The sequence below is a fragment of the Podarcis bocagei genome (genome assembly GCF_964188305.1).
Source record: "Podarcis bocagei genome assembly, chromosome: 11".
NCBI classification, from domain to species: Eukaryota; Metazoa; Chordata; class Lepidosauria; order Squamata; family Lacertidae; genus Podarcis; species Podarcis bocagei.
The window spans coordinates 39,791,587-39,816,253 of NC_138136.1; the positions used below are offsets into that span (position 1 = coordinate 39,791,587).

A 24,667-nucleotide genomic window follows, 5' to 3' on the forward strand; every position below is an offset into this window, starting at 1 on the left:
GAACAATTTATAGCATAAGTAGTGCAGTGTCACCACAGTTGCAAGCATGTTCCAGGCAGGCACGTACCAGATGGGGAGGGCCAAAGCTCAGTGGCAGAGCACAGGCATTGCATGCAGAAGGGGTTGAATTCCTTGTATCACATGTTGAAAAAGATCAAGTATCAGGTACTGTGAAGGCCTTTGCTTGGGACCCTGGAGAGCTGCTGCTAGACAATTCTAGGTTAGATGGATGGATAGTCAAATCTGGGCTAAGGCAGTTTCCTACAAGAGCAGTTGGGGTCTGGCAGTTCAGATTACACTTGAACAAGTTACTCAGAATGAAAAGCTACTCTACACTAGAGCTGGAAGCTTCATAGGACCAGAAGAAACCTTCATGGCTCCTTACGGCACCTGGTCTCTGCTGTACTAGTTGTTCCAGTGTCATCTGGGTGGTGCTGACTCATAGCAGGCCAGCAGGTCCCACCTATAGAAAGCCCTGGTGGTTGTAAGGACATAAGTACATAAGGAAAGCCTTGTTGCATCAGGTCAAGGTCTATCTAGTCTAGCATCCTTTTCTCACAGTGGCCGACCAGATGACTGTGGGAGCCCACAAGCAGGATCTGAGCGCAACAGCACTCTGCTTACTTGTGATTTCTAGCAGTCAATATTCAGAGGCCAGTGCTTCTGATATTAAGAGAGAGAGAGAGAGAGTAAGAGAGGCACAGAGAACCAGGTGCTATGTAGATCCTGCAGCCAAAACACCATTGTAACTTCACACCTAGCATAGCTAAAGTGGCAGCCTCTTTGTTGTCTATGCAGAAGAGCTTAGATTTAGAGATGGCCTTCTTGACATTCCAGGTAACATAATAATAAGATAAATAAAATTTGTTAGTCACTTTATCATGCCCAAGGCCATCCAAAGCAACTTACAACCAACCAACTAACTAACTACAGTGGTGCCTCGCAAGACGAAAATAATCCATTCCGCGAGTCTCTTTGTCTAGCGTTTTTTTTGTCTTGCGAAGCAACCCTATTAGCGGCTTAGCGGATTAGCGCTATTAGCGGTTTAGCGGTTTAGCGGCTATTAAAGGCTTAGCGGCTTAGCGGCTAAAAGGCTATTAGCGGCTTAGCGGCTTAGAAAAAGGGGGGGTAGCGAAAAAAATCGCAAGACTCGCAAGACGTTTTCGTCTTGCAAAGCAAGCCCATAGGGAAATTCATCTTGCGAAGCGCATCAAAAAACGGAAAACCCTTTCGTCTAGCGGGTTTTTCGTCTTGCGAGGCATTCGTCTTGTGGGGCACCACTGTAACTAGCTAAATAAACGAAACCAAGAAACTTCCCTTAGATACATTAAAATCAAGGGAGAAAGAAAATGCGCTAAAAACATATCACCTACTTCTAAAAGGTCACAGATAGCTAAAGACCAAAAGCTTGGTTACAGGGAAAAGTTTCTACCTGATGCCTAAATATGATGGTGCCAGGGGAGGCATTCCACAAACAGGAAGCCTCCACAGGAAAAAAACACACCCATTATTGTGTTGCCAGGGTCCAGGTTGGTTCAAATGAGGAGAGATGGTCCTTGAGGTATTGTCCTGAGTCCTTATAGGTCAAAACCAGCACATTGAATTGGGCCCCAAAATTGGCAGCCATCAGAGTCAGGCTAGTTATATGCTCAAACTGTCTTGCCTCGGTGAGCAACCTGGCTGCTGAATTCTGCACCACCTGAAGTTTCTGAACTGTCTTCAGAGGCAGCCCCACATACAACATATATATAAAGTCAAACACACACACATACAGAAAACTCCTCACATGGCCAGGATTATAATTCTGACATTCCTGACTCTCAGCTCCCTACTGCGTTCCATTGAAAGCCATGGCTCCTCACAAAGACAGCTTAATTATAACATCACTCACTTGCTGGAGCCTTGCCAGGTGCTGTTGCCTTGTTGTTGTGCTGTGTGTTTGCTGTTGCAGGATGCAAGATGCTTTGATTGGGCTGGGGAAAGCCAAGGTCCCCACCTGCTCCAGGAAAGCTATCAGTGCAGCCTCATGAATTACTGAAGCAGCAGGGGGCTTCCAAGAGTAATGTGGCTTGAAACCCTGAAAACAGTCTGAACTTGTCACCCCCGCTGTTCATCACAGCTCCTCTTACCACGGAGCAAAAAACTACAAGGTCGGCTGTATTGCAAGAGAGACACTGCCAAGGAGTCACACAGTTAGTGTGAATTAAGCTGAACTCCCTGCTAACATGATGCTAACATGTGCAGATCTTCCAGTGGGGCAGGGGAACAGTGAAAGATGTAACCAATTTATGAAATGTCCCCTGACCCTGTTTTGTAGTGATTATGTCACTCCTGGCCTCTAATCCTCACTTGATCTTCCCTGAGAGCTCTTGCAGTTCAGTACTCCCCCCCCCCAAACCCTATTATTTTGATATCTGCTGGAAAAGACTTCTTTTCCTGCTTCCTGCTCTCTTTTAAGTGAAGATTAAATTTCCTGTTTCAGCTTGGCTTTCAGGATTCAGAGGTGCTTGAGCTACATTCTTCTGAGAAGCCCTTCTGCCATTTTCCGCTCCCAGAAATGAAAAAGGCTACTTCCTTTCCCATTGTTCTGATAAGTGGGCTTCAGCGTTCACGGAGTGTGGCTGCAGTGAATATTCTCCCCTGCATTATTTACCACTGCCTCATATAAGTAGTTGCCAATAGGCTATAATTGGAGCTTCCGAAATGCTGCCAGGCTCAGTTCAAGACAGGGGAAAAATTCGATTCAGTTTGCATCTGCAGATAAATTTATCAAATTTGCACTTTCCAAAACAATATGAGACATGAAACACAGGCATCCTACCAAATTTGCACTTGTCTGAATTTCCCATCACAATTCTCCAGCCAAGTAGCATTTCCAAAAATGCAAGGTTAGGGGAAACATATTAGTAAACACAACATACAAACATCTTTTATATTAGGAGAGATTGCTTGCAAAAATGTGTACATTAGTCATAACTACAGACAAGGAAAAATCCATTCTAAAATGCTTAAGGTTTCTTTTTTTAAAAAACCCTCAAATTGCTCCAGAAGCATGAAGAGCTGAATTTAATATTGGAAAAATTAGAAACGGGAAGAAATTAAATTGACAGAGCCAGCCATCTTTGTACAACTTGGGGGGTGTGTGTTACCAGTGGGGCCACTTTGGTCCATATAGCTGACTAGCAATTGTGTTCCTCTGCTGAGGTATTATTATAGCTCTTTGTGGCCCAGTAGTGTATCTACCATCAGCTAGAAGCTGGGCCTTCAAGGTTGCTGCTGCAGCTCTGTGGGAATACTGGGCATGACCAAGTCAGCATAAAAGGGAAAGGTAAAGGGACCCCTGACCATTAGGTCCAGTCGTGGCCGACTCTGGGGTTGCAGTGCTCATCTCGCTTTATTGGCCGAGGGAGCTGGCGTACAGCTTCCAGGTCATGTGGCCAGCATGACTAAGCCACTTCTGGCGAACCAGAGCAGCTCATGGAAACGCCGTCTACCTTCCCGCCGGAGCGGTACCTATTTATCTACTTGCACTTTGACGTGCTTTCAAACTGCTAGGGTGGCAGGAGCAGGGACCGAGCAACGGGAGCTCACCCCGTCACGGGGATTCAAACCGCCGACCTTCTGATCGGCAAGTCCTAGGCTCTGTGGTTTAACCCACAGCACCACCCGTGTCCCTAAGTCAGCATAGTCATGTACATTCTGGACATGACCAAGCCAGCGTAGACATCACTGAGAAAGGAATGTGAACATGCTGGAAATGTGGTCTTGGGAAAACACATCTTTGTTTGAGACTTTGTCCTGCCATGCGATGCCCAAAACCTTAAGCAGCACATGTGGAAGGCATTGAGGCACTACTCCTGGCAGTTGTAAGGTGCCCACATCTCACGTCCATAAAGCAGCACACGCAACATACAAACCTGTTCAGTCTTCATCTTGGTATTTGACGTTAGCATCACATTCTCCCATACCCTTTTGGAGATGCAAACCATTGCCGTAGCTGCTTTGCCAATACACCTGTCCAGCTCAGCGTCAGTGGCAACGTTACTGGTTATGGTGGAACCCAGGTAGACAAAATCATCTACCACCTCAAGAGTGTGGTCACCAGTGCTGATGTGTGGAGTGCTGGTAGCGTGTTTGCCTTTGTCAGGCTGATGGTCAAGCCGAACTCCCTGCAGGCTTGGGCAAAACGGCTGATGAGTTTCTGTAGAGCTTTCTTGGAGTGCTCTATCAAGGTTGCATCATCTGGAAACAGCATCTCTTGTGAACAGAGGCAGAGGAAGGATGTCTCTGAATACCAGTTGCTGGGAATCACAGGTGGGCAGAGCACTGTTGCACTCATATTCTGCTCGAATGCTTCCCACAGACATGGGAGTGGCAGACTTTGGGCTCTCAAATTTCAGCAGTGCCCTTTGCGACGCTAACATTTGGCATCAGTCGCCTCTCGTTCTCCATTCTACAGCATTGTTGTGGCACCCTCTGCAACTGCACCAGTTGTGCTACCCTAAAACTGCCTCTAGGCACGGGAACTAGATTGGTTGGCCACTGTGAGAGCAGAATGCTAGACTGGATGGACCCTGAGATTCCACAACCTTGCTCTGTGAGATTGGGCGTCCTCAGCAAATCATTGCCGGAGAGAGACATCATAAATGGATTCCAGTTAAACTGTTTTTTGTTTGCAAGAAAGTTTTTCTAGCACTAATTAGGAAAAAAAAGAAAACTAACAAGTTTTCTATGGTTCTTAATGCTTCCTTGATAAAATATGTTTATTGTTTAATCTTTTGTTTGGCTTCAACTGCTGTATCTCCGGAAGTCTTTGAAAAATATGTTGTTGTTCCCCAAATTTTAATTAACATTATGAGCATCCATACAAAGGTAATATAAACGCTTTCTCTCTTAAGACACTTCCACATTGCATTTCTTTTGCCAATTAAATCAGAGCTAATTGGACAACTGAACAAATAGAAGAAACTAGAATGAGATATTGTTTCTCAAGAAGCCTTTAGTCACGTTCTTGTGTTAGTTGACAAATATATTGACAATAATATAATTGGCTGTTTACTCTTGGCCCTGATCCAAAAAAATAGACAAAATAGAGGGGATGTAACCAGGGAGCAATCAAGGATAGCCAATGGAGTAATTACTACACACATTTTCCCAGCCCATATTGCACTCAACCCAAATAGAAGCAAAATTACATTAACATTCAAAATGACCTGCATGTGAATAAATCACAGGTCTAAAATGATTTACAGAACTCATGCGGCAAATTATTTTGAAGGGTGAATACTTCAAAGAAAATGCAATCAGAATATATATGTAGAGTATGAAAATGAAGCAAAATATGTAAACTCATTAGTAGGTAGCTCCTCAGAATTTGATAACAGTAGATTACGATGCTAAACTCTCTCTGCTGGCAAGTTGCACGAACAATAACACTTTCACAAAAGTAGAATATCCTACAAGCAGATTCTAGGTGTGTGTATATCTATATTTATAGATGGATAGATATAGTCAATCACTGTCCTTTGCAGCAGATGAAGGTCTCCTGCAAATAACATTTTGTCTGGGGGTCTATTCCACACAATCTGAGAATTTTTTGATTGCTGAAAAATATATATTTATTGTCAGGATCATTCCATTTAATCCTATTCCTGATGCATTTTAAGTATGCTCTCCTTTGGAAAGACCACTGTGCTTGTTCATTTTAAGGGTTCATTCTCTGTCTTCCGTTCTTGTACTATTTCCATTCACTAGTGAATGTAAGTAATCTCAACTTTTACAACCAACAAATCTTGTTGCCTTTGGGAAGAGACTGTATGTTTTAAACTTGCCAGGCAATTAGATTAAATGGAGCAATTCTGTAAACAGCTACATATTTTTGAAAACCTAAGAGGTTTGCTTTGTTGCTGGGTTGTTGTTTTTTTTGTCACCACAATCTGTGATCCCATTTATACAGCTGGGCTGGCTACAGCATCAGAATGTCTTGGTTAGATTCCAGTCTCCATCTGAAGGGTAAAAAGAAAGACTCACAAATTTCAATGCTCATTGATGTCCCCATGCACTTTGGTCTTAAGATGGCAGTTTGGTGGGCTCTAGGTTCTGTGCTTTGAATAGAGTCACACATAACATTCACACTGTGAATCATAAATCTGTAGAGTTGGAAGGGACCCCAAGGGCCATTGTGATGGCCTGGGATTCAGACTCAGAGCTGAACCTGAGGAATCCCAGCCTGTACAGGAGACCAGCTGAGCCGGGGCTGGGGCCTGAGCCTGAAGGGTTCTCACCTGTGCTGGATCCTCAGGTGCAAGCACCAGCTGAGTCTGCTCTGGCCCCTGAGGTGATGGAGGACCCATTGCCTGCAGGTGCTCCACTCTCAGCCCCATCAGGGGAAGAGGAGGTTGCCTCTGGGTCCGGTAACCCTCCAGCCTCTCCTGAGCTGCAGAGGCTCAGGGCAGAGAGGTGGAGGGAACTAAGTTCCCGCAGGAGGAGTGCTTGCTTCCAGGCCAGGAGAGGCGAGTCACTTGTGGACCGGGGCCGCCCTATGCCTCGGGGCAGATAAAAGCCAGTCAGCCCCAGCCCCAGGTTGCAGGAGCAACGTTGTTGCTAGCTTATTCCTGCCTGCACCCTGTCCTGCTCTTCTGCCAGAGTTCCTGACCCCACCTGACTCAGCTACAGCTTTGACGGACAGCCTCCATACCGCACCATTGACCTTGGACTGGACTCGGACCTTGCCTCTCGGTTAGCCCCCGGGACCAGCACAGCCATCTTTGTCCAACCCCCTGCAATGCAGGAATCTCAACTGAAGCATCCATGACAGATGACCATCCAACCCCTGCTTAGAAACCCTGGCTATGTTGATAGCCATTTGAAGTGCGGTGCTGAAAATGTCTTCCTTCAAAAAAATAAAAATCACTGCCTTGTTTGGGGTTGAAGCATTTGGGGGACCTATTCAGCAGTTTGAAGTAGGTGAAAATTCTACCTGATTTTCAGAAGCGAAGACTCACTTGACAGTAGTGGAAGTTGCAGCTTTTTCTGCCAGCCTCCTTAAAAAGAAAGTGGTGCTGTCAAAACCACAAGCTTCAGCAACCAAGCTCCTATTACCATTTTCATTTCCCCATGGTCACATCATGAAGCAGTGTCAGTCCAAAGGGGCATTTGGGGCAGGTGAGATGAAAACAGGAGCTCCACCATCATTGCCAATTTAGACAAGAGCAAAGCAGTGTTGTAAAAAAATGCTACTACAACCACTACTGGATAAGGTTCTGCCTTTGAAAGTTTGGATTTTCTTGCCTTCCAAATATGAAAGAGGGTATGCAGTCCTCCATTGCAGTCCTCTGTTCTACTGTTTGCAGAATAATAATATATAATATTTCCTAAGGAAGGTATTAAAATTGCATAATTCATTAATGTGAGTTGCAGAATTGTTTTAATTTCTAGATGAGTATCATTCGCTGTCCAGCTCTTTTTTTCATTTTGATCTGGCTCAAACACATGCAGCCAAAACAGATTGAGTTTTTAATAATCATAATTATATCTTTCCTTAGGGTTTGAAAAATTACCGTATTTTTCGCTCCATAACACGCACCCGACCACAACACGCACATAGTTTTTAGAGGAGGAAAATCCGTAGGCATGCCACCCGTAGGCATTCCCTCCATAACACGCACAGACATTTCCCCTTACTTTTTAGGAGGAAAATAGTGAGTGTTATGGTGCAAAAAATACGGTACTTCTTAAAGCAACTTGTGTAATAAAATTCCATGCTGTTGTGTTCCTCTTTTTCACCTGAGGGCACAGATAATGGATTTGGGAGAGAAGAACCAAGAAAACCTTCTAAAACATTATTAGCTCAACCCACGAATGGATTACACTCTATGATCATATACCTTGCTTTTATACTTTAGATAAAAGGATTACTACTTCTGTAGCATAAGGCTAATAGATCTGTTTACATGAGCAACGTCTAAGATGCAAAGAACCTCAGAGCTACTTCAATTACCACGAGAGATCGTAAGACTACTTTTTCTCCCCTGCTGACTTTTCTTTCTAATCCCAAAACATATGAGAAAGATCTGAACATTTTCTTTCATTCCAGTCTGTAGAGAAAAGTCTTTTACTCCCCTCCAGCTGCCTGGGTGCTGTGGGTTTGATGTGCCCCTCAGAAAAGTGATATCTGGTGCACCCCCCTTTTTAGGGGTGGAAAGATATGTCAATTTTGGTTCTCCCGGTTTCTGATTTTTCCAGTCTTAAATTCAGTTTTTGACATTTTGCAGCAATCTGCAATTTTTTAAAAAAATCATGAAAATTCTTCAGCATTTCATTGCTATTTTTTCCCTAATAAGCTCATTTTTATATGCTTCTTTGACCAAGGCACACCAATTGCTAGCAATTTCCCCTAATATATGTATGCTGTATGTTATTTTCACTAATGGCTTCATTTTTAGGCACACCTTGCCCTAATACATATATGCCTTTTTATAAAGATCACTTGGTTGGAGAACTGCACCCACAAAATTCAGCTACCTTCACATTTCAAAGTATAGCTGTGTTTCAGTTTGCATATTGTTTCAGAAAGTGTGGATTTGATAGAGCCAGCTTTGAATTGAATTTCTCCTCCGCCTCTATCCTTCTCATATGTTATGTTTGTTCATTTATTCATACAACACTGTATGCATGTATATCCCACCCTTCTTTTTGGGAGCTCAACCTTGCATATGTGCTCCTTCTCCTCACTTTATCCTCGCAATAACTCTGGGAGGTAGATTAGGCTGACAAGAGAGTGACTGGCCCAAGCTCATGTAGTGAGCTTCATGCCTGAGTGGAGCTATGAAACCTGGTTTCCCAAAGGTCCTAGTCCAACATTCTAGACACTAAACCACACTGGATTTTTCCTATATTGGTGGACCCTTGGTTGCAGGCTTATCTGGTAGCAGTGATGGGCAGCTGCATGCCACAGTTTAATAATTCCCACAATGCCTTTGATTTCTGAGGCATTGTGGGGGACTAAAAGGACTACTTGCACACTCAGGTCAAACATCAGGACCAGTGGTCAGCTATTTTTTAAAAAAAGTTTATGCACCTTTGATGAATAGAGACCATTAAGCTTGGATCATCCTTTAAACCTCACTGTACTCTTACCCTGATCAACTAAAAATGTTTGTGTTTCAGCTTATGGTCCCCCCCCCCAAAGTCCCCCAGCTCCATTCTGGACTTACTCTAGGCTCCACCTCCAACTCATAGGTTTCTTATGCCCAGTTCCTCATCCTCCCTCCCTTCCAGAGTGGCCAATGCTACACAATACAAACTACTTTGGAGATGAGGAATGTTTTGTAAAGAGTTTATGTTATAACAAAGGGGTTTGTTGTTAAAAGAAAAATCAAACGTTCTGTTGGGTGAGTGGGAGTCCTTGGGCTCGCTTTGTTCTTTGAATCCTCCCCATAGGCAATAGGACACGTGGCTCATTGGAGTAAAAAAAGAAATTTCAGCTGGTTTAGAATGCGGCAGCAAGGGCAGGGGGTTGAGTGCCCATTCTGGGATAATGTAGTGCCTAACTTACAGTAGTTGCACTGCAGTCTAGTTCGTTTCCCATGCACAATTCAAGGTACTGGTTATTACCTTTAAGGCCCTGAATCAGGTGTGGCTATTCTGTGCCCTTCCATGTGGGAATGTTCAGGGATGCAGGAGAGGATATATTGTTTGAGTCTATCCTTTCCAACTTGTGCTAACAAGTTGGAAAGTGTTAACATGTTCTACAGTTTAGCAGAGTAACATTCCCCTTTTTAAACTTGCACAGCGGATGCATTTGCTCAGGCCCGCTAAAGCCTCTATAATAAGTTTTCCTTTTGGTTATTTCCCCTTTAGTTCCTCATAAAAAGATAGACACGACAGTCTTCTATAAAAGTATAAAAAGAGTTTACTCACATTTTCTGTTCACAATTGGATCCCAGAAGGCAGACTTTAAGTTACAAAAGTAATATACCTGGAAACTATCACATAAGGAGACCGTCCCTTTGTCCTCTCTTGGCTGGAAGCCAAGAGAGCATCTTAGGCTAAGCAGATGTTGCTCCTTCGATGAATGTGGTCAGAGAGGGAGAGATGACTGACCAGTCCTGCTCTTTTGTTACCTGGACAGGTGAGGTCATGCCCACCTCTAGTCACATACAGAGGAAGTCTGCCCCAGCTTAGGGGAAACAGGAAGTTCCCACTGGCTGGTCCAGACATCCCTTTTTATGTCCACTCTAGGGATGTTGTACTTGACTGCTCTTGTGTTTCACATCCCACATTCCAGAACCTGTTGATCTCCAGCCACCATCAGCCCTAGACGCCATGGCCAGTAGTCAAGGATGAGAGGAGTTGAAGGCAAGCAATATCTGGAGTGCCACAGGCTCCCCATCCCTGCCCTCAGTGATTTGGGTTCAGCATATCTTCTCCTGTAAAAGCCTTTTTTATGATTTGCAAAGGCGGCTTTTCTCTGTGCCATGACATTGACAGAGGCGTGGTTGGCTGGGATCTCAGAGTGGATTTTCTCTGTAGCTGATTCTTGATTATGGAACTCCATATTTCAAGAGGTGCTCCTGGACTATCTCCTAACCTTCTGCTATTTAGTTAAGACATTTTTCTTACAGCAGACATTTAACCTGCCAAGTTGTGGAATTCCAGTGCTTTTTTATCTGCTGTGTCTTGAGATTAATCATTTCACTGTGCTGCTTTTAACTTGTTTTAAGCTTCCCTGAGCAATGTGTTTACATTGAAAGGACAGGGTATAAATCCTCTTAAATAAATAATAGTTGTGTGAATGGCTCCACTTGGAAGGCACATTGCATTTGAGCTGACACTGGGTGAGATGAAATGTAGAGTGATTTTAATGCTGGCATGGCTCATTCACACAGGCAGCTCAGATCACCACTTGACTCTTGATTTGACAATTAATTACTGGCTGATTATGCATCTGTAAATTGCCTCTAAGGCACATTGGTTTGCATCCAACTGTGACTCCCATTCATGGAAGTCTTTGATCCAGTGGAGACTTCCATGAACAGAATGGGGAGGGAATAATTTTTTGAAAATTCTCTTACAGCTCTGATGCCACCTCCTGTGCTGTTCCACTGGGCTCCCCAATCCACAGATTTTGAAGCGATAGAAGAGGGACTCAGTGAAGGTCAGCTCTGTCCCCCTTCATTCATGGAAGCCTCCATTGGATCAAAGAGCTTTCTGTGAATGGAAAGAAGCACTTGGCTATGGCTTGTTGATTTCAATGGAATTTATTTTCAGGTATGTATGTTTCAGACTGCAGCTGAAGGCCCAATAAAAGCTGGCTTTCCAAAGCCTTTAAGGTTTTGATATTCTGCTCCCAGACAGGAATAAAATGCATTTATTTGTCTAATCAGTTTTACTGACAGTAGGTTTAAAGTTTCATGGTGCATAGTCAGGAATGCAAACATCGTTAGTCTGAATTAGAAAATAAAAATCAATTGCTTGTTAAAACTTTGAATGGTACAACAGCAGAAAATAAAGTAGGTATGATTAGTTCAGGGTTAAAGAGAAACACAATTTGAATGTCCAAGATCCTGTTGTTTTCTAACCCGTTCCACAAATCTAGGTCCTTGGCTCATACTCTGATGAACCATTTAAATTTGCAACCTGGATTGCTGGTATAATTCCTGAGTTATTATTAAGATATGTGGTCTCCACTACACATCAGTGGCAGCGGGTTTAGAAAGCCCCAACCCATTATGACAAAGGCAGGGGAAACTGACCCTCAAGTTGCTCCCATCTTCCCTGACCATTGCACATGCTGGTTGAGGGCTGGTGGGAGTTGGAGTCCAAACAATATTCTTCTATTAAACATAATCATTACTGCACTGTTTACTTCCAGGGATGGGGAGAGGCACTTGTGGAATTTTCTGCCTCAGGAGCCAAAAAAATACAACTAGCATTGGGTGCTCTGCATCTTGATTTGTGGGGCAGGAGTTTGCTGCTTTGCCCTTGGCCACAAAATGTCTTGAACCAGCTCTGATGTCTAACTATGCAGAGGATCAGGCTGTGAGGTTGGAAATTTACCTTGTTAGTGACCTTCAGCCAAAAACCCAAGAGTTTTTTATGGGCCAAAGCCCTGCCTTTTGCTGAAGCAGCTGTAATATTTCAAAGCACAGTGTCAATTAATACAATATTTGTCAAAGGAAGATTTGTTACAAAGACAATGGAAGCGGGTTCGGGGAGAGAACATTAAGTCCTGAAAGCAAATCTCTCCCTACCTTCTGCCCCATTCAGCCTGGTATTTGTTCTCATCACTAGCGTATTATTTTCCATTAGAAGATTACAGACGACATAAGATGGTAATAAAAGAAACGGATGCATTGTTATGTGTCTGACAGTGAACATTTAGCTAAATGGATTCCTTTATATTGTCAATGTTTTTCTTCATATTACAGAAACGGATGCTTTCAATTTAAACAGTGGTGTTTCTGTCTACCTTGTTTCTAAGAAGCTGCAGCACTTTCTAAACCTGAAATAAATAAATAAATAAATAAGGAACACATCACTCTCAGACCAGGAAAAAAAGTTGAAGTACATTAAGTGTAAGAACTACCCCTTGCATTTCTTTCTGTGTGATTTATTGACAGGAGCAGGTACCAGGAGCAGATTACCAGTAAGTCACATGGGTTCAATGAAGTTAACTCTTCATTCAAACAAACAAGACAGTTCTGGAAGCCAGGCCTAGAGAGTACCACAACTCTTCCCAGTAGAACTTGCCCCTAGGAGGCAGTTGTGAGGTCCCCAACTTCCCACAGCTCCCTAAGTCTCCTCCTCCCCCAGCTCCTTCCTAAGCAATCTGAGGCTCATTTATCATGTCTGTCTTTGCTCCACCCTCTTCATACCTCTGTGGGTTCTGGGAGACCAGAGGGGAGAGGAGCTGGTCTCCACAGGACAGGGTGACACCCTGGCTGCCTCTCAGCACCCCCCCCCTTTCTAGCCTTCTCTTCTACCTCTGGTTCTGGACTGTTCTCTGCTACAGACTCTTCCTGCTCACTGAACCCTGTTATCACTTCAAACTTAAAGAGGCTGGGATTCAGAAGCCCAGTTTTGACAGAGGATACTTGGGCCCCAGCATCATGTCCAGTGGATTGGGGCCTCTGGAGGTTTGAGTCAGGACCTCCAAAGCACCCATGTCCCTAGGTTGATCCAGATGAAGGGAGTTGTTTCAGGCTCCAAAAAGGAGTCCTGTCTTTTAAAGGCTTTTCTCAAGATACATTCCTGGGGGAGGGGAGGGGAGGGGAAGCCAGCTACCACCTGGAGGAGGGGTAGTGCCACCATCATCAGCGGATGTAGCCTGCTGTATGAAGGTATGGGTCACATGATTCCTCCAGCCCATCCATCCCTTTCATGCGGCCCCCAGGAGATTGCTAATAAGGTAATATGGCCCTTGAGCTGCAAAAGGTTCCCTACCCAGAAAATTCTGGAAAGAAAGTGAATACTTTCTATCGTTGCTTCTTTAAAAAGGCACCATAATCCACGCATTCAGTAAAGAAACAGTGACTTAAAATCGTCCACAACACAGATTTCCATTATGAAGCAATGGAAAAGTGTCTAGCACAGCAGGACTGTAATCTTGTCAGCGGCCTCTAGATACTACTGTAATTTGTCTAATAATATTATATTGTTATCAAGACTTAGCTTCTTCAGGAAACGGTCTGAAGAACAAAGAGGATGTTTTGTCTAGTCCACAAATGTAAACCCAGTACAGTAATTTGATATCTCTTCCTATCACAATGTTACCTTCAATACTGAACATTCTCTACAATATTATTATTATGGCTGGGTTCAATTTATTACTTTGGTTTGTTGCTTAAGGTTTCTTTCACTTACAGGGCCAGTTCTTTATTTACTTTAGCTTGCCATTTGAACAAATTAGAAAATGACTGCTAATACTAATTTGCAGCCATGCTGTAAAATACTAATAAGAAAAGAATTGTGCACATTGAACCACCCCATTTCCCCGCATTGTGTAACTGTTTGCATGTAACTTCCCCACTATTATTCAATGAAGTCTACAAACAGTAGATATGGCTGAAATGAAATTGTTTGTTGTGTCCCCTATGGGTCTGTGTGGGTGCTAATTCTTTTTCATTGCAACTTTATTACTGTGTTGCTCCCCACTTATCAGGTAATAAAATTGGGCTGTGTGCAATAATGTGCAAATGAGCACATTTAATTTTTTATCACTTTCTTTAGGATTGTCTTATTGTCACTACTTAATTGTTTGCCACAAATTCAGTACATCAAGCAATAGCTATGGGATGTGATTCACTAGGAATTTATCTTGAGCAATTTAAACTCATTTCTTATGTTTATGTCAAGATGTAGCTCCCCCAGTGGGGCTTTTTCAGGTCAGGAAGTGCTGCATTACAAAATTCAAATAAGTGAAAATTTTGAAGGGCAGCTGTGTTTTGGCTGCGGAAGTATGAATTAGGTAGGTTCAAATTTAAATGTCAAGCAAATAAATCTTTCCTCTTTCCCTACCTCTAGCAGCTGCCATACCATAATACTGAAAATAATATATTTTCCTACATAGCCACATATGATTAGGCTATAAACTTATTTGTATGTACTAATCTGTATTTAAGAGTTCAAGAACTCACTTGTAAATTCAATTTCAAATATGAGGAATGCAGTGTGATACATTTGACCCTGATAAGAACATGCATTGAAGTGTGTATAAAGAGTGTTAATGGAATAGATTGTCCCAAGGCATTAGGAGAATAATGTGTTTACTCATTCATTATGCTCTGAAGAAAAAAAAGCCACCAGTGATTTGTCGACCTAATTTTTGGTGGGGGTATGTGTGCACCTGATTGTCAGAACACCAAATAATTTGGGTGCTTCTCCTCAACAGATAGCCCAGGTGAAGCTTAAATATCTTTTATATATCCCACCAAAGTTGCAGGCATACCACAAGTATGCAGGCAAACAGGTTGGGTGGTATCTTGTACACCTCTTTCTGGCAGCTCCTTCAGCCAAGCTGGTGCCAAACGTATTACTCTGCTTTCCTTTGGACCACATTGCCAAGGCCAAAGGGGTGTGTGTGTCTTGTTGTCTGGGCATCTCAGGACCTCTATACACACTGCCCAGACTTCCACCCCAGGGAGGTCACTTTGGTGCTGCTAAATCACAGTTTGACTTCACCCCCAGTAGTGCACTCAGTTGTCTTGAGACAGACAGATGCCAGCAATGCTGACTAGGGATAATGTAAGCAGTACAGCAGCCTAGTCTGAATCTGGTCTCCATTACCATTATACTCTTGAGATTTAATGAGTCATCAGAGATTGTGATCAGATGAGATGATCAAGGCACTGACAAAAAAAATGTTCCTTAGATATGAACTTGAATGTGTAGCTTCTGCCATATCCACAACACATAAACAGTGCAATCATATTCATGTTTATTCAGAATCATGTACCATTATGTTCAATGGGGCTTGCTTCCTAGATAGTGTGTTTCGGATTTCAGCCAAAGTTCTCTTAAAGCAACAATCCTAATAATTTACTACATGAAAGCAGATACAAGAAGGTGAGGAGTCCAGCCTCAGTGTGATGTCAGTGAAGCTCCAGCATTTAAGTCATAAATCAGTTTAACGTCTGTTGAAATGAAAGGTTGTTACATAAAGGCAAGGCTCTTGGGAGCAAGAGGGTTTACAAACTGACAGGGCAACAATTTATTGTTGTGTTGGCAGACACTGCTATAACTGTGCTGACAAAGTAAAAGTGCCCAAAGTTAATAAAATCAGGAAGGCTCTGCAAATGTTATATTGCTTCTCTATCATATATAGCCTTATGAAAGTCCATGGCAAAATGTTTTCATGCAAACGCTAAGAACTCCAAGGCTGTAACTTTCTTTTATCAGCTTTGAGCATATGACAGAAATAAATGGAAATCTAGACTGAAGCGTTCTCTTTCATGAACAAAATGGAGGAAGAAGTCTCACTGGGTTTAAGACCAATGAGAACAGAAGGAGTTCCCGGATAGATCAGACTAGTGGTCGATCTGTTCCAGCATCCTGCTCACAGTGGCCAACCTGATTCCCCTGGGAAGTCCTCAAGAAAGGATTGCTAGAAATAGCCCTCTCCAGTGATATTTCATCTGGTATTCAGTGGCATATAGAATCTGAATTGGAGGTTCCATGTAACCATCATGAGTAGTAGTATCCTCCATGAAATAGGTCCCAGCTGTTGTTTGTTGTTGTTGTTTAATCGTTTAGTCGTGTCCGACTCTTCGTGACCCCATGGACCAGAGCACTCCAGGCACTCCTGTCTTCCACTGCCTCCTGCAGTTTGGTCAAACTCATGTTTGTAGCTTCGAGAACACTGTCCAACCATCTCGTCCTCTGTCGTCCCCTTCTCCTTGTGCCCTCCATCTTTCCCAACATCAGGGTCTTTCCCAGGGAGTCTTCTCTTCTCATGAGGTGGCCAAAGTATTGGAGCCTCAGCTTCACGATCTGCCCTTCCAGTGAGCACTCAGGGCTGATTTCCTTCAGAATGGAGAGGTTTGATCTTCTTGCAGTCCATGGGACTCTCAAGAGTCTCCTCCAGCACCATAATTCAAAAGCATCAATTCTTTGGTGATCAGCCTTCTTTATGGTCCAGCTCTCACTCCCATACATCACTACTGGGAAAACCACAGCTTTTACTATACGGACCTTTGTTGGCAAGGTGATGTCTCTGCTTTATAAGATGCTGTCTAGGTTTGCCATCGCCTTTCTCCCAAGAAGCAGGTGTCTTTTTATTTCGTGGCTGCTGTCACCATCTGCAGTGATCATGGAGCCCAAGAAAGTAAAATCTCTCACTGCCTCCATTTCTTCCCCTTCTATTTGCCAGGAGGTGATGGGATCAGTCTGTACTATAGCTTTAAAACAGCACTATCCCACTTTAAACAGCCATGGCTTCCTATTGGATCCTATTAGCACCCTGAGCCTGACTATTCTTCACAAAGCAATGGTTTCCCTCCTCGGTAGGACTATGAAATGTTTCTACAGTATGTTCCCATGAAATAGGTTGCATTGGACTGTCAAGCAAGTCCAGCTTTGGACCAAGCTTCAGTTTGAATCCATTGCTGTCTATGTTCTTGAGGACCCAAAAGTGACTGTGGAGGATCAAAAAAAAATCAGATGGTGAATATAAGTGAAACTTGTCAGTTGCTCCAGGTAGTTCCCTGGATGGGGCATTGCACTCGAATATGGACTCAGGGGTTTCCTTCAGGCAGTGCAGCAGTTTATTTATATAGATAATTTCAAAATATAACCTGGCAATTTCCCTTTTATGAAGCTGGGAGGACAAGTTAAACGAGGGTCAGACACAGTAGAATGCAAAAACCGAAGTTGGCTTATATGCTGCTCATCATTTTTGCCTGGAAAATGTATTTAAGAATACATTAACTTGGTGGTCCAAGAAAGGATCAATAGCATTAGAGTATAAAAAAGCAGCAATTCCACCTCCCTGCCCAGTTCCAAAGTAGACCCTGAAATGTAATATTTTTAGTCATAAAAACAATGTTTTTAATAAGCAAACTCCCACTCAGTTCTGTCTTTTGATATTAGAAACCAGATGACTTCAGGAGAAAAAAACCTGCTGTCTTCATAAAAGTTTACAAGCTATGGAAATATATTTGGATTCTAAGCCAAAACAGTAACAAATGCAATGATAATACTCTACCCATGGCTGCCCTTGCAAACTGTTACTTCCTTTAACTGATCAGGGCTGCAGTTATGGAGTAATTGGACTGACTTATTTAAATTTATGAAGCAGCAAAGTACATCCCCAACTATGTTCCAGGGATCTTCAGTTGATTGAAAATGGCACGTTATCAAATGTAAATGAGTGCTGGATATTGAAACAAGAAATATCTCTGTAAACCCAACACCATCTGTTACTGTATCACCACAATTTTCTAAATAAGTTGAGATCCTTTTCTGAGAACAGGAAACACAGGAATGACCAGTATTGCATGGATCTGTTTTGCATCCTTTCTCAGCATGTGGTAGCCGTGGTTTTTTAGTCCTTTGAATTAACTTCTAGCTGCTGATGCCACATGTTGAGCCAATCATACAACAAAACAAAACAAAATGTGCATATCCTGGCCTTGCCTCAGCATGCAGAAAGCCAGACAGCAAGAAGTTTTTTCTTGGTTTCAGCACTCACTTTGCCCCTTCAGTATCAAACCCTGCTGTTTCAGTGATTTCCAGTCACTGATGGCAAACATGGACTGTAGGTCTGACATCAGTACCCAGCAATCTCAGACAGCTCCATTGGTCAAAAGACCCATGGCCCCTCTGTTTACCCAGTCTGCAAGCTGCAGTCTTGTCAGTTAACCGCACTGCAAATGTTTCCACAATGCCCCAGAGGACCTGACATTGCATCACTCTGAGGCATTGTGGGGAGAATTAAAATAGCAGGTGGCTATTTGTTCTGGGGTTTCCCCCAACTCTCTGTGGCATTTATAGATTACCATTTATAGATTTCCAAGAAGCCCAAGGAGGCACACACATGTCCCTTCCTCCTGTGAGGTAAGTTAGCCTGAGAGGCAGAGACTGGTCTAATGTCATGCAGTGTCAGGTTTAACATTTCTCTTACACAAGACACAACATGCTGGCAGTTTAACTAGTTGAGGTTTATTAGCAATAACAGGCTTTCAGCAAACCCAGCTTCCCACAACTCATTCTTCACCGTCGGAGTCAGTTGACTCAACTGGCTTCCTGCCCTTCCCAAGGCCAGCTATACCCCGGGCCAACCCCTGTTTCCTGCTGGTCTTCCTTTGCTTTCATCGCTTGCTCTGCCTCCTGCTTTTTGGAGACTCAGGTGTAGCCAATTCCTCCTCCTCAGGAGTTGAATCCAATTCCCTCCTACCACCTGCACCCTGCTCCTTCATCTCTGTGCTGCTGCGAAAACTTACAGGCAGTATTCCCAAGCGAGAGGGGCTTATCTCACTTTCGTTGTGTGAAAGAATCAAGTTTCTATTTTCCTCTGCCTCTTCCTTCCCCTCTGCAGATTCCTCTCTGCTGGCCATATCTCTGACACCCAGTTAGCTTCATGGGTAAGTGGGGATTCGAACCCTGACTTCCCTGGTCTTAGTCCAACAATGTATAAACTGTCTTCCAGTTGCAAATGTTGTGGCAGTGTACATAAAAAAGGGGGGGGAGGAAAAAATGAACATTTTTTTAAAAAAATAAGAATATATTCAATCCACTTGTAAAAGAAACATGATCAATATTGAACTATGCTACTCTGAAAAAGCCTGAGTAAGAAATTCTAAAGGAGATGTCTAAAAGAACAAAATATTGGCACTATCCTAATCTCCATGCAGAGTGTATTCCAATATTTATTTTAAATGCTGGCTCTCAGATACATTCTACACACCACAATTTTTTGAAATTCAATTCCTGAGTTGAGGAAAGAATGACTGGTTACCAATGTGCCAGATGCACAAAGAGCCCTGGCCATGACCAATATTCAATTGTAATATAACACAAAGGTCAACAATGTGGTGCCCATGGGATCCTGTGTGCCTGCCAGTACCTTCTGTGGAAGTTGTGAAAGGTTTCCTACCTTTGTTCTTCAGTTCTGAACTGAGGAGAGACACGAGCGTGGTTGATGCAGATGCCTTTCTTCTCATTTCATTGCAGATTTGGATGGCGGACGTGTCTGCACCAATTTGTGGTCTCTTTTTACCACTCTTTTAGATGTGGCAGCAATTTTGTGGGTTATTCTGTGCCCTCGTGGCAGCCATTTTGTGACTGGTGCCCACAGTCCTTTTTCAAAATTCCAAATACCCACTGGCACCAGCAGGTTGCTGATTTCTTGTTTATCAGTTTGACACTGCTATTGAAATCATTCTGGGAGATCTGCCCCATATTGGTTTTCTTTGAGCCTTTATCTGGAGGTGTGTTTCAATATTCTTTAAAATATGGTGGCTGACACCCATGCCTGATCGCTGTCAAGCAGAAGACCAATATGAATGAGGTGCTTTGTCTCCCTGCTGTGTGTTTTCCCTTAACCCACCTCTGACTCAACACTTTCCCCACCCCCCTTTCAAGAGGACCACATTGCAAACTCAGACTTTCCATGGCTTTTTAGATAATTGTTCTAATAAGGGTATCAAATACCAATCACTTTTGAGATGTAGGCATTGGTGGTTCACTCAAGAGCACAAAGCATTCACGACATCCCATCTCTGTGTGTGAGGAAATGCCGTAAGATTTCTTCAGTTATAAATTTGTTATTACTTGTTTTGACACTTTCCCATGAGAATGAGTAAAGATGAGTTAACTCAGTCATGAGAGTGTTCTAGCTCTATGGCTTTAGAAGGTCTATTAGTTTAGAAATACTGTATGATCTGTTATTAAATGTTTTAGGTGATATTTAACTGCATTCCTGTAATCCGCTGCACCCCCCCATTTCCATAGAAACCATTACCTGCTATGCAGCCAAGAAACAGGTTTATTGAACAAGCAGGGCTTACAATGAGCCATACAGACTCAGTTCACCATGCTGTTCCTGTTGCCTTAGTCCAGGCTTCCTCAAACTCGCCCCTCCAGATGTTTTTGGCCTACAACTCCCATGATCCTTAGCTAGCAGTACCAATGATCATGGATGATGGGAATTGTAGTCTCAAAACATCTGGAGGGCCTAGTTTGAGGAAGCCTGCCTTAGTCCTTCCTTCCCTCAAAGCATTTATTCCCCCCTCCCAGCTTAAAAAAGCTCTCAAGAGTGGTTTACAAAATCACTACCAGTAAGTTGCAAGTGACATGCATTGAACTTGTAAGGGGGCAGGCGTCTGGGAAATTTTTTTGGCAACCCCACCCATCATTGCACCCAAGGTGTTTTGACTATACACAATTTTGGCTTTGTGCACTATCCACAGCATGGAAGTTGACAGTTGCCTGCACTAAGACAGGCACAGCTCTCTGGCTCACAATCTAAACAGGCATGACACATGAGGAGAAGGGAAAGGGAAGGAGGAGGAAAAAAGCAAGCCCAAACGCAAGTTCTTCAGCTTACAAGTTCAGTCCTTGTGTACAAACCATGCTAAGGTGCCAACTCTTACAGACTATTGGGAAATATACTTAGCGCCCTCTCCGATTGCATGGAGCCCGGACAGCCCCGTGGTTTTCCACGGATCTGAGGGCAATGAAACAATCGTTGAGACGGCTAGAGCGCCGGTGGCGGACGACCCATTCTGAAGCTGACCGGACACAGGTTAGAGCTCAGTGTCGAGCCTACCAAGTGGCGGTAGCGACGGCGAAGAAGGCTTTCTTCGCCGCCTCTATTGCATCTGCAGAAAACAGCAGCAGGAGACTTTTTCAGGTGGTCCGCAATTTAGCGGAACCACCTGCTACATCGGGGCCCAGTACGGGCCACATGATCTCCTGCAATGATTTTGCAAAGTTTTTTGCAGATAAAGTCGCTCAGATTCGGGAAGAGGTAGACGCCACCGTGGGAGCAGGGCCGGGGCGGGAGAGTGCTAGAGTTTTGTCTAGTCAAGTTGAGTGGGATCAATTCCAATCTGTTACCTCCGAGGATGTGGACAGGCTGCTTGGACGAGTGAAACCAACCACCTGTCTCCTTGATCCTTGCCCATCCTGGCTTATAAAAGCTAGCCGGGAAGGGCTGGGCGATGGGCTTCGTGGGGCGGTGAATGCTTCCCTCCGTGAGGGAGCCTTCCCAGACCCGCTGAAAGAGGCGGTTATTAAACCGCTTCTTAAAAAACCATCTTTAGATGCGGCCACGATGGCCAACTATCGCCCAGTCTCAAATCTTCCATTCTTGGGCAAGGTGATTGAGCGAGTGGTTGCTGAACAACTCCAGGCACGCCTGGAAGAAGCGGACCATTTGGATCCCTTCCAGTCGGGATTCAGGCCTCATCACGGGACTGAAACTGCCTTGGTCGCACTGGTTGATGATCTCCGGCGGGCTAGGGACAAAGGTGAGAGCTGTTTCCTAGTTCTGCTGGATCTCTCAGCGGCGTTTGATACCATCGACCATAACATCCTTCTGGACCGTCTTGAGGGGCTGGGAGCTGGGGGCACTGTCATACAGTGGTTCCGCTCCTTCCTCCTGGGCCGTGTTCAGAAAGTGGTGGTGGGGGATGAGTGTTCAGACCCCTGGGCTCTCACTTGTGGGGTGCCTCAGGGTTCTGTCCTCTCCCCCATGCTTTTCAACATCTACATGCAGCCGCTGGGAGAGATCATCAGGGGGTTTGGGCTGGGTGTTCATCAGTATGCAGATGATACCCAGCTCTACCTTTCTTTCAAATCAGAACCAGTGAAGGCGGTGACAGTCCTGTGTCAGTGTCTGGAGGCGGTTGGAGGATGGATGGCGGCAAACAGATTGAGATTGAATCCTGACAAGACAGAAGTACTGTTTCTGGGGGACAGGAGGCGGGCAGGTGTGGGGGATTCCCTGGTCCTGAATGGGGTAACCGTGCCCCTGAAGGACCAGGTGCGCAGCCTGGGAGTCATTTTGGACTCACAGCTGTCCATGGAGGCACAGGTTAAATCCGTGTCCAGGGCAGCTGTGTATCAGCTCCATCTGGTACGTAGGCTGAGACCCTATCTGCCCGCGGACTGCCTCGCCAGAGTGGTGCATGCTCTGGTTATCTCCCGCTTGGACTACTGCAATGCGCTCTATGTGGGGCTACCTTTGAAGGTGACCCGGAAACTACAACTAATCCAGAATGCAGCAGCCAGACTGGTGACTGGGAGCGGCCGCCGAGACCATATAACACCGGTCTTGAAAGACTTACATTGGCTCCCAGTACGTTTCCGAGCACAATTCAAAGTGTTGGTGCTGACCTTTAAAGCCCTAAACGGCCTCGGTCCAGTATACCTGAAGGAGCGTCTCCACCTCCATCGTTCTACCCGGACACTGAGGTCCAGCACCGAGGGCCTTCTGGCGGTTCCCTCATTGCGAGAAGCCAAGTTACAGGGAACCAGGCAGAGGGCCTTCTCGGTAGTGGCGCCCTCCCTGTGGAATGCCCTCCCACCAGATGTCAAAAAGAACAACAACTACCAGACTTTTAGAAGACATCTGAAGGCAGCCCTGTTTAGGGAAGCTTTTAATGTTTGATGTACCATAGTATTTTAATATTCTTTTGGAAGCCGCCCAGAGTGGCTGGGGAAACCCAGCCAGATGGGCGGGGTATAAATAATAAATTATTATTATTATTATTATTATTGTTAAACACATATGAGCAAGAAGCAACATAATCACCATGATGTGCCTTATATTTAAATGTTCTCACATGAACCAGGACAGAACTGCTGGTTTTGGTGTGCTGAACCATTTGTCAGACTTTTACTGTCCTGAACTGGAACCAAACTAGAACTCAGTTCCAGCTGGACCTGAACTCAAATTGAACTAAATAACTAATGGTTTTACTCAATGGCTCATACCTGCTAAAAATACTAAAGGCTGGGATTGCACTCACATTTACTCAGGAGTAAATCCCTTTGAATGTAGTGGGACTTCCTTCAGAATAAGCTTCATGACATACCGTATTTTTCGCCCCATAGGACGCACCAGCCCATAGGACGCATCAAGTTTTTTTGGGGCGAAATAAAGGGGGAAAAAATTATTCCCCCCCCCCAGATGCTTGTGGGGCCGGCAGCGGGGAGAAGCGCTCTTCTCCCCGCCGCCTGCCTTCAGATCAGGTCCGGGGACAGCGGGAAGACGCGCTGCACCTCCCCACTGTCCCCGGAGCTTCATTTTTGGAGGGGAAAAAGTGCGTCCTATAGGGCGAAAAATACGGTAAGTGTTGTATGAATATTTTAAAAAAAGGTTTCCCATTAGTTTGTGATACTCTGATGATGACGAAAAATATAACTGTTGAGGCAACTTTAGCTTTATAAAATTTAGCAGTTGTAAAGCTGTTTGCTTAGCTTAGGTTTAAAATATCAGAATGACAAAAAACAGAGAAATGTGGAAGAACATACACACACATGCTGATCTTAGTAATCTTATATAACTCATTTTTTTCTTCACAGGCATGGATAACATCTTGAATCTGCACGTGATGTTCCCCCCATGCCTAACCCAAAGGAGAGCTTTTTCTCTCTACATAGTTGGCACTAAGATGTTCATTTCATATAATATGTGCTTTTGCCCATGGCCATGGAAGATAAACATCGCCTAGGTGTTACTTGATAAATTGATAGTAAAGTCTGGATGCACCAATTAAAATCATTGCTGACACAAAAATGCCTAACCTACATTTAAACACAGACAGAAGCTGTTGATGTAAAAACCATACGGCAGACAGTTCCATTCTCAAGCCCCAGCAAATGCTCACAGGCTTTTGTGTGTGTCATTTCTGCTTTATGTTTTAAGACTGTAGGTTAGCAGTGATATATCAGGGAAACGATCTAGAATTAGGGGTGAGCAGTGAGATGGCCAAGTTTGCAGATGATACAAAATTGTTCAGGGTTGTTAAAAGAAATGGTAAAGAAGTCCAAAGTGGCCTCTCCAAACTGACTGAGTGAGAGGTGAAATGGCAAATGCAATTAATTCCATGTAAGCAAGTGTAAAGTGATGTATGTTGGAGAGAAAAATATTAATTTAATGAATATGGTTATGCGGTCTGAACTGGCCAGGAACGAGACCTTGAGGTTATAGTATATGACT

The 24,667-nt window shown here is 43.9% G+C and overlaps 1 long non-coding RNA gene across 2 annotated transcripts; it reads left to right on the forward strand.

The window, feature by feature from the left end:
• Positions 1-10,309: 10,309 nt before the first annotated feature.
• LOC308597552 lies at positions 10,310-24,212 on the forward strand. Of its 2 annotated transcripts, none has more exons than XR_014013053.1 (4): positions 10,310-10,359; positions 11,078-11,271; positions 19,037-19,082; positions 24,031-24,212. It is a non-coding gene; the product is annotated as an uncharacterized lncRNA (long non-coding RNA). The 2 variants fall into 2 exon arrangements; XR_014013054.1 differs by lacking the exon at positions 10,310-10,359 and adding an exon at positions 10,376-10,568.
• The last annotated feature ends 455 nt before the right edge of the window (positions 24,213-24,667 follow it).